At 38.3% G+C, this 9,848-nt stretch overlaps 1 pseudogene; it reads right to left on the bottom strand.

Moving 5' to 3' along the window:
• Nucleotides 1–2,732: 2,732 nt before the first annotated feature.
• On the bottom strand, nucleotides 2,733–8,798 carry LOC102868499 (annotated as a pseudogene).
• Between the last annotated feature and the right edge of the window lie 1,050 nt (nucleotides 8,799–9,848).

The raw sequence follows: 9,848 nt of genomic DNA, 5'->3' as shown, positions 1-9,848 counted from the left end.
CGTTTCCCCACTTCACTGATTTCATTTCCTTGTCAAAAATCAGTTGATTAAGACAGTCAGAAAAATTGGAATAGAAGGGAATTTCCTCAACATAGTGAAAAGTATGCATGCAAAAGCAAGAGCCAATATCATTACTAACAGAGAAAAACTAAAAGCATTTTCTTTGTAAACAGGGACCAGACAAGGATACCCAGTGTCACCTCTTCTATTCAATATTGTATTGCTAGGTAAATACAATAAGAGAAGGAAATAAAAGTCACCTTGATCAGCAAAGAGATGGTTCAACTGTCACTATATGCAGATGATAGTCTACACAGAAAACCCCAAGGACTAAAAAACAAAACAAAACAAAAAACCAACACAACAAAACCCAAAAACCTGTTAGAGCTAGTAAACCAATTTCATTGAGTGTCAGGATACAATATTTAAAAAAAAATCATTTGGATTCTTCTACAGTAGCAAAGCGAACTCAGAGAAGGAAACCAAGAAAGCAATACCATTTACAAAAGCCAACCACAAATTGAGATACATGGGAGTGAATCTACCTAGAGACACAAAAGACCTATACAAAAATGACTACAGAAAATTTATATGACAGAAAAATACGTAATAAATGGAAAAATGTGCCCTGTTCATGGATAAAAAGAGTTAGTATTGTGAAAATGACAAGCAATGTACATGTTCAATGCAATCCCAATACAGATACCAAATTAATTTTCAAGAAGAGTGAAAGGAAAATTGTTAAGTTTATTTGAAGAAGTAAGAGAATCCTAATAAGCTAAGCACTTCTGAAAAATAAAAATGAAATGGGAAGCATAGCACTCTCTGACCTCAAAACCTACAACACAGTGGTATTAATCAAAACAACGTAGTATTTGTACAATTACAGGCACATAGACCAATACAACAGAATTGAGAACCCAGAAATGGACCCAGTTATCTATGGTCAACTGATAAACAAGAAAGAAATCAAACCTGGAAATGACAACCTCTTCAGCAAATGATGCAGGCAAAATTGGATTGCTATCTGCAGAAAGTTTAAACAGCATACACATTTGACAACATACACAAACAATTAATTTAAGGTGGATTAGAGACCTGGGAGTAAACCCCAAATCATAAAGTTCATCAGAGATAAATTGGCATCAAGCTTAAATGGCTTAGTTTATAGTGTAAAAAGACTGCCATCACTACGTAACTTGGAAGGGACTGGAGACCATTATGCTAAGTGAACTAACTCAGTCCCATAAGAACAAATACTGTATAAAAAGACCATTATTGTAGAAAGTGTGTGAGAAATTACAGCAGGATGGGTGGGAGTAGAGGGGGAGGGAGTGTGGTTAATCATAGGGTCACACAATTGGATGTATGGATGGATGAGAGATGGGTAAAAGAAATGTGAAAGATCTGGTGTGGACAATGTATATGAACTTTGTGTAAACTAGTATAAAACAAAAATTTTATTCAAAAAACAACCAACAAATAAAAAGATCAATTATTAAAAAAACGTCTCAGGTAAACATAGTCCTAAATTTTTAACCAGCTGTATAAGTCCATAATTTCTAACATTAACAGCTCTCTACTTTACTAGCTCTCCTATTCCTCTGTAGCCCTTGAGTGTATAGCCCAGGCGACACAATGGCACATAATGACAACAGTATTCCCTTGCTCTGCTTGCACAACAGCCTATTGGTCTAGGTATAGATTTCACATGAGCACAATTATGTGCTCTGGGATTTCTATTCTTTCCACATGTAGCCATAATTTATTATGATACACACAGTCAAATGCCTTTGCATAAAAAGTAAAGCATCAATTGCACGGCTAACACAAAGGTATGTGGTTCAAATCCATCAGCTATTCTATGGGAGAAATATGGACAATCTCCTCCTGTGTGATTAACTGTCTCTGAAAATTCTCTTGAGAATCAGTTATGAGTCAGTTCCAATTGTATGGTATTTAATAACAACAGCATTCTAACTGATATCACAGAATTTTATACATGCAAAGTATTGAATGACAGAAATGTTTTCACAAAGTTTTATATACTTTTATTATCACTGTGGATCCAATTAGAAGGATTATTTAATTAATACTCTTTAAATAAATATTTTAAAGAGGTGTGGGAATAAGGAATAAATTTTAAAAAATGTTAAAATGAATCTCAATATTGATAGAGGGAGGGGGTTTTTGTTGTTTTTTTAACAGTTTCCAACACACTTTTCTTTGCCCTCCTTGCACACACATCACTTCAGGGGTTTCCACACACCACACCCACTGATTGCAGCTATAAAGTCACTTGATGTTGGTCAAGTACCATTTCTTTTATTGTTTTATACCTAAAAATTGTGTTGGCATCAAAGGACAGTTAACCACTGTTAAATCCATACAATATTTACAGAGCACAGCACAGCACATTAAGCTTTAGACACTTGGCAGTTAAACCACACAAAAAGAGGAAAAGACTCCCATCATACTGATCTTGATCAGGTATTTGCCTGTCCCCAATATGGCATCTGTACACTGGTTCAAAAGGCAGCAGAGGCAACAGGCAGTTATTTCAGAGGACATCTGGACAGCATGATCTGAAAGCACATGAAGGTGTCACCCCAGTGTCACATACCACCAACCTTTCTCCAACGTGGTCTCCTAATTCTAGAATGGCTGGTCCAGTTGATGCAAAGTGGGGACAGACAACACAACATTTACTCCGTACAGATAGCCTACTCATATTATGCATTTACTGTGATTTTGAATGTAACCCGTCCTAAAAATTTGTCACGATCATCCTGCTTTTTCAGGTTGGATGCTCCCTCGATCTTGCAGTCAAATGTGGCTTCTTTCTTGGTAACGCTAAGAGGCCCAAAGAATGTCTGGAGGGCAACAATTGGCTGCAGATACCCCACATGTAATTTTTTCCCCATGTTGTTGTTGTTATGTGCCGTCGAGTCGTTTGTGACTCATAGTGACCCTATGTACAACAGCCCTGGAAAATATTTTAAGTCTATATTTCCCGTGGAAGGGTATGTTGATACATGTGCCATCTGTTCATTCTTTGAAGTACCTACTATCTTCGGTTCTCTTTTAGGCTTTAATTCGGTTCATTTTCACAAGAATACAAGGGTTTCCTTTGGAATAGCCATAGTTGGGATCAGTCAAGACACTGCAGTCTTTAAGTAAATCCAGAGGAAACTTAAATGCAGAATAAACAGGGCCCTTTTGTTTAAAAAGTATTCCTTCAGGACACACTGTGAGGTTTTTCTGTTCTTCTGGACTATTTAACTTTAGAAAATGGTCAAGGTCTTTAATGTATCCTTCATAGGGATGTGCGTCAGATACACTGAATGAATATTCCAAGGCGCTCATTGGTTTTGGAATAACCTTAAGTCCTGCACTGGGAATCTGGTCGCATTATTTGGGAACTTCATCGTTCAGTGTCTGGAGCATGACCCACATTGTGAATGTGAAGAGAGCAGCCAAGAAGCCATAGAAGACTAGGTAGAAGAGCAAGATCAAACCCCAACTCTTGGCGGTGCGCCCTAGGAACTGTCTGGTGTTGGGGTTATAGATGAAGAGCTTCCACTCAGCCAGGCTCTGGTTGAAGGACCTCTTGTCTTTCTTGTCATGGTGTGTGTGCTGTGTCCCGGGAAGGCGAGCGGCCACCGCTGGCGAAGAGGCATCGAGGAACCCAGAGGTTGCTCAGGACTCAGGCGAAGCGCGGAACAGCGGAGAAACCACCAAGCTGCGGTGCACCCTACAGCGGACTCCACTAGTGCGAGTTTTAAGTGTGTTAAAATGATATAGTAGACAGTTAAGAAAATTTTCTAGAGTGATACAAACTGGGAGTGTTTCAAACACAGATTTCAGTGTAGATTGTCTTTATCATGTGAACTTAAAGGAACACGTTATAGATAAAGTGGGAGTGGAAGAATTTACCATTTTTGTTCCACATCCGGTTTCCATTGTTTACATTCTTTTGTTGAGCATACACTTCATAAACCTTTTTGAAGGTTTTCGTCGAACACTTTTGTTTCTTGGTCTAAATACGTTGAAATGTCATGGATATTAACAACTGATAATTTCCGTATTCTTCCATGACTGTGTCTACTGCCTTATCTCAATTTATGAGTAAAACCTGGGACTCTTACAAGAATAAACGTTTTGTGGTTTGTTTACATACGAAGAGTAGAGAAATTATTATTTTTTGGCAAAGAAATTTTGTACAGTTTATTTCAATCTAAGTAAATGTGAATTGTGTTAAAAAATACCATTAAAACCCCCCTCACAAAATGCTAAGCCCAGGGTATAGCATAGCACCTAGTAGAATTGAGAGAGAACTCTGGTGGCATTTACGTGTTTTGCTGCTTATTTTCTATGGTTATAATTTGCCATCAGCTCTTAGGGAGAAAGATGGGCAGTCTCCTGCTGTTATAATTTACAGTCTCATAAATCTCATGGAGGGTTACAGTAAGTCAGAACCAATTCAATGACAGGGGAGATAGAATTTTTGAGAAATGAAACAATAAATTATTTAATTAAGCTGTACAGAATTAAAATAGGAATATAGTTCTTCTTAGTCCTTCCTGAAGTAATTACTTTAAAGTCTTGTTCAAGTGTTTAGAGAGCTACCGCAGCAGAAAGCAATATATTACAAATCATTGCCAGTCATGCTGTTAAGGGAACCCACTTCACTCCTTAAAGGCTACTCTTCGTTCTTGTAGTATTTCAATAGGTGATTGTAGGCCTAACAAAAAAGTACTACATCTCAATATCTAGGACCAAGGTAAGAAAGTGACCTTAATGAAAGCTTCCAAGAATCAATGGTTAGTGAATGAAACTAATAGTAACTTGAGTTTTAGCTACAATTCCGGTCATGCTTAACTTTAATGATAAACAATTTTACCTTTACTCTCTTTCGCTAGTAATTGTCTGATTCTGATTTAGTTTTTCTTTTCATAACTTTTAATCTAAGATAGATATTCCCTGCATAGAGGAAATTTATTTTTCAATAACTAGAAAGATGTTCTTAATATTAATATCAAGTTTATAATTTTACTCTACATATTTTCTAATTTTATGTATGTGTAATATAAACCATTTTTCTAAATATCAAATAAGGACCTTTGTGGTTCATAGGGAGCTACACTGCTAACTCAAAGGTGACATCTTTGTACCAGTTCTGTTAACTGCTCCACAACTTCTGTGTGTTTTCTTCTGAAAAGCCCACTGGGTTGCCCATGTTTCAGTTCAGCTTGAAAGTCTTCCTTTGTTATCACGGGTTCTTTATTACATGCTACTTTTTGAAATGTGTTTCAGTGTCAATCACTTCTTTTTTAATACAGTAACTCGGTGTTCCATATTTTGTAAAAACACAAGGTTTTTTAAAATGCACAGATGTGAAAAAGAAACTCACTAACACATGATTATTTTATGGTCCTTTCCCAATATTGTTCAGAATGATTTATATTGCTTTGTTAAATATTCCATTTTAACCGTTTAGTTAACCCTAAACATCATTTTATGCAATCATCCATACCTAGGCTGTGTCACAATACAATTTTGCTTCATATTTGCACAGAATTCTGATTTAATGTTTGAGACCAAATTAACCCACTGCTGTTCAATTAGGTCCAATTCATAGTGACCTTCATGAAGTTTCTACGACTGCAAATCCTTAATGAAGATCTGAGATACTCCATCTTTTTCTCCCAGTGCTTCTGGTAGGTTCAAACTATTGCCTTTGAAGTTAGCAGCCCAATTTCTGTGTCTCTCTGAATTGTGTATCTTCCTCTCTTTTAATATGAAATAGAAACTCGACCCTCAATCTTTATATTTTTTAGTAAAAGTCTGCAAATTTCTACTCATAATGTGCTTACAATAGAACAAAGCATGTTCTAAAGTTTCTTTACTAGAAGCAATTAGTATTTCCCATTGATAGCATCTTAGTATCATTTGCATAAAGGTAGACTAAATATTTTCTTTTGCATGCTTTCTCAACTATTGATTTCTAGAACTCTATTTAATTACTATAGTTTCCACACTATAGGACAATCTCATTGATTTCACATGCGAGCAAGATTCTACTGAAGATTAGCCAAAATCGACGGGAGCAACACATCAGCAGAGCACTTCCAGAAGTCTAGGCTGGGTTTAGAAGGTGTCCTGGTACTAGGGATATTGTAGCTGATGCTAGATGGATCTTAGCTAAAAGCAGGGAATTCAAGAGGAATGTCTATCTGTGCTTCATTGACTATGCAAAGGCATTTAACTGCGTGGATCATAACAAACTGTGGCTGACTCTGAGAAGAATGGGAATCCCAGAACACTTGATAGTTCTAATGTGAAACCTATACTTGGGCCAGGAGACAGTTGTCAGAACAGAGCACGGGACACTGCATGTTTCAAAATCGGGAAGGGCATATGCCAGGGATGCATCCTATCTCCATACCTTTTCAACTTGTATGCAGAACAGATCATCCGGGAGGCTGGGCTCTAAGAGGAGAAATGTGGGGTCAAGAGTGGAGGACAATCTATCAACAATCTGCATTATGCAGATGACACAATCTTGCTTCCTGAAACTGAGGAGGACCTGAAGCACCACTGCAGAGGGTCAAGGACTCTAGCCTCCAATATGGATTGAGGCTCAATGTCAAGAAGACAAAGATTCTCACCACTGGACCAATTGGCAGCATCAGGATGGATGGTGAAGAGATTGAGATTGCTCACAGCTTTAGTCTGCTTGGCTCCACAGTCAACATGCTTGGCACCAGTATCCAGGAAAATAAAAGGCGCATTGCCATAGGAAAGTCTGCTGTTAGGGACCTCTCCAAAGTACTGAAGAGCAATGGTGTCTCTCTGGAGACTAAGGTGCGTCTGATACAGGCCATGGTCTTTGCAATCACTTGTTATGCATCAGAGAGTTGGACAATGACCAAGGAGTATAGAAGGAGAATTGATGCCTTTGAGCTGTGGTGCTGGAGAAGAGTATTGAGAATACCATGGACTGCTAGGAAAACAAACAGATTCATCCTGGAAAGGGTTAAACCAGGTGGCTCTTTATAGGCAAGGATTCTGAGGCTCCATCTAACATATTTTGGACATGTTGTGAGGAGAGACCGGTCCTTGGAGAGTGACATCATGCTTGGTACGGTGGAGGGACGGCACAGGAGGGGAAGGCCCTCTATGAGGTGGATTGATTCAATTACTGGGATAATTGGGATGGTTGTGTCAGAGGCAGTGCGATTGGCACAGGACAGAGCAGAGTTTAGGGCTATTGTGCGTAGGGTCGCTATGAGTCAGAGGCGACTTGATGGCACATAACAACAACAACAACAACAACAACAACAACAACATTTAATTACTGCCATTTATAATGATGTTGTTGTTGTTGTTGTTAGGTGCCCTCCAACTGAGCAAGACTCATAGCAACTGTGAATGAAGCCAACGCAATGTGGGAGAGAGTCGTTGCATCTGACTATTCCTACTTTCTAAAGGGGAACTATCCCCATCAATAATCATATCCATCACAGCAGACAGATAGCTCCTGTACCTCTTTCTACCATTCAAGTTTGATATTCATAGTTGATTCACAGATTTTACTCCAGTTGTGGGATTTATTAGGGACATAGTTTGGAGAATGGAGGAAGCAAAGGATATCGCAAATACATGTCCAGGTTTAGTACAACAGTTCCAAGCCAGATTGATATCAAGACAAAATCCCTCAACTAATAAAGGTTCAGTTCAGTTTAGTTCAGTTCAGTTGCACAAATTCAAATCATCCTGCAAGGTTTCCCTCAGAACAATTACAAATCAGCTTTTCTTTCATTCAACTGCCAAGTAAAACTTTTAACTGTGGCCAACACAAATGGAAGAAGCCTCAGACTATACCTTGCTGTATAGTCTTTCCACAATCTCTCCACCATTGTCATCACTGGGATGTGGAAAGCACCTTCTCTCTTATGTTAGTTAGACAGCTTTTGATGATTTTCAAGACTATGTGTCCATAATTATGGTAGCTGGAGGCCAGAGGAGGCTAACATAATAGCTAGAAAAGCCAATCTTTAACATTACAGTCCACACCTGGTTTTCCTAACCATTATTTCTCATTTTTAGAAGGGTCAACCTTCTCTTTACCATCATCTATATTTGTGAAAGTATGTAATTCAGTTACTTCACTCATTAAACTTAATCCCTCCAATTTATATAGTCAATTTCTTATTGCCTAGTCTTATCAAACCAGTAATCTAAGAAAACAAGCATGTCTTTTTCTTCAAAGAATCTTTTCTTATAGTTGACACTTTCAACATCCAGATCTATAAACAAAGGTCCAGTTCAGAGCAAATCATTACGTAGCAGTAATCAACACTAGATTACAGAATGAAACATCTCTTCTTCATCTGGCAGGGTTCTGTTCAACCCATCCCCAGCCATCATGGCTAAGTCCAAATGGGCATCAGTCACAAATTCAGGAGTCTACATTTCTTACTATGTTTTGGACCAGCTAGTCCCCTCACTCAACCTCAGTCTCATAACATCAGAGATTGTCAGGACTTCCCGCTCCACAAACCAGCAACAATTCTTCATTTATTTTTCATCATGCCAGGTGGATTGTACTGAAGGAATAAGTCCAAACTCAAGCTGTCTCTTCATTACTGCATATCTCCCACTTCCATTTATCAAGTGGACCCTAGTCATCATCATGAGTTAAGCATATTTGTCAGCTTCATTTAACTTACAGTCCTGGAAAGGGAGTTCTGATGCTTCCACTGTTCTCTCATTAAGTAGACCCAGGTGGTCATCATGAGTTAAGCACACCCATTAGCTTTACCTTCCCTCTGTTTATTGAAAAAATTTCTCTTTTTACGCTTGTCTTCTTTCAAGTGTAACTCTCCTCAGAGACCTGGGTGGGGAACACACTTGTTGCAGAAGATCAGAAAATAGAGCTTTTAATATGTATTGCAACTCAATGTCAAGAAAACAAATATTCTTACCATTGGACCTATAGACAACATTATGATAGATGGAGAAAAGATTAAAGCTGTCAGCCACATCATCTAACTTGGATCCATAGACAACACGCATGATATCAGTAGTCAAGAAATCAGGAAACCTATTGTACAGGGAACGTCTGCAGTCAGAGACTTTTCCAAATTATTGAGGAGTAATGATATCAGTTTGAGGACTAGGGTGCATCTGATTCAGGATAGTTATTCTGATCACTTCTTTTGCATCTGAAAGATGAACAGAGAATAAGAATGGTAGAAGAAGAATTGAAGCTTTAAGCTGTGGTATTAGAGAAGAGCGCTGAACCTTCCATGGATTGCCAAAAAGAACAAACAAATATGTCTTGGAGACATTGCAGCCAGAGTGCTCCTTGGAGGCAGAGATGGCAAAGCTTCACCTCATATACTTTGGGAATGTTGCTAGGAGAGGGACATTATGCTTGGAAAGGCAGAGGTTTGGTGAAGGAAACAAACTCAATCAGGTGGATTGACATTATGACTGCCTCAATGGGCTTTAGTGTTTTAGGAAGTGTGTGGATGGTACAGGATAGAATAAAGTTCATATCTGTTGTTCATAGGGCTGCACTTGCCTTGATTGAACCTAACAATAACAACAACAACTAACAAGGGTAAGCTCCCCACTCTACACCCAATTCTATGCTTATTAAAAATATTCTTTTAGGGCAATTTCCCCTTTTTGAATTTCCAATTAATATCCTACTGGCTTACATTTTTTCCCCTCTAAATTTCAATGTGTCCCATCACGAAGAATGCAAAAGATAATTACAAAGGCTGAAAAAGAAGAAAAGACCAAGGTGGATGTCAGATGAGACTCTGAATATTGCA

This window comes from Elephantulus edwardii, unplaced genomic scaffold (genome assembly GCF_000299155.1).
Source record: "Elephantulus edwardii isolate Elephantulus edwardi_28Jun2011 unplaced genomic scaffold, EleEdw1.0 scaffold00295, whole genome shotgun sequence".
Taxonomy (NCBI): domain Eukaryota; kingdom Metazoa; phylum Chordata; class Mammalia; order Macroscelidea; family Macroscelididae; genus Elephantulus; species Elephantulus edwardii.
The sequence above is the reverse complement of the archived record's forward strand: the minus strand, read 5'-3'. Positions and strand labels throughout refer to the sequence as shown.